This window comes from Meleagris gallopavo, chromosome 3, assembly GCF_000146605.3.
Source record: "Meleagris gallopavo isolate NT-WF06-2002-E0010 breed Aviagen turkey brand Nicholas breeding stock chromosome 3, Turkey_5.1, whole genome shotgun sequence".
NCBI classification, from domain to species: domain Eukaryota; kingdom Metazoa; phylum Chordata; class Aves; order Galliformes; family Phasianidae; genus Meleagris; species Meleagris gallopavo.
The window spans coordinates 64166953-64168169 of record NC_015013.2 but is presented as its reverse complement, the minus strand read 5'-3'; positions in this window follow the sequence as shown (position 1 = coordinate 64168169).

Below are 1217 nucleotides of genomic sequence, written 5' to 3'. Positions count from 1 at the left end.
TTTTTCCAGTGCACTTAATGTAATATATCCCCGAAGCAGAGAAACAGCTATATTTTGACATTTGGCAACAACAAAGCACAGAGAATAATGACTCAGAAACAAAGTAAAACAAACAGTCTTGTCTTCTGAAAGGTGGACAAAAAATGAATATTCATGACTGTAGGCCAAATGTTTCAATTCTGTGGACCTAAAATTAAGCACTAAATGTAGAATGATCCTGATCTGCATTACTGTATCAGACATTCTAAGAGTAAGACCATGCTCATGAGGAGTACCTTGAATGATAGGCATTAAGTTTTACTATTTATTTCTATTTTTTTGAATAGTTCAGTTAAAAATAAGTGGCCTACTCACTGGCGAAGACACTGCTAACTGAAGAATTATTTTTCAAGTGTCATATATAATCTTACAAGGAAATGAACTTCTTGGCATTCTTCTGGTTTCTTTATGCCCTCATAGCCAAGAGTAAGAGAAGGTAAAAAGAAATTCAAATAAGATGTGGGAAGAACACCAGAGGGACAACACTAAGGCACAGACTCCCAATTTAATTAAAGGCCATGGAGTCTTTTCTGGTAAGCTAGTACGTGAATTAATATGTTCGGAAATAGAGCTGGCCAGGGAGGTGAGTTTCCATTCTGTGATAATTTCCAAGTTACCATTTTATCCTGATTTGGGAGAAAAAACAAACTCTCGAAAATTTTCACAGAACCAAAGTCCAATCTTATTTAGTTGCAGAAACTTCTAAACGTGAGGTGTTTCCAAAATGAAATGTGTTTCCTAAGATCCCTGGCAGTCACTGACTGCATAAGACACAGTTATTTTTAATAGTAACGGGAACAGTCGTATGTTACTGAATATTACTCCAAAATTGGTTATTGGTGAGCTTCTGCATAACCAGCACATTGTTCTTGCTGCTGCCAGGATTCATTCCTCAAACAGCAGGCCCAGAGTCCCTCAAACAGAAAGGCTCCAGAGATGAGAGACTTGGAGGGCCAATCAGGTCCAACTTGCTTGCTTTTCTTTTTCTTAGTCTTTGAAAAGGACAGACTCTCTGCTGAAGTTAAAATCTGAGTGATTAGTTACTTCAAACAAGCCTAGTTTCTTTGAAAGACAAAGGAGACAATATGTGTCAGCTTCATTTTCATGTGTAAGGAACAATGGGACATCCTATGCAGAATCACACAGCTATAACAGCAAGTGTTGAATTTCCACAGTGG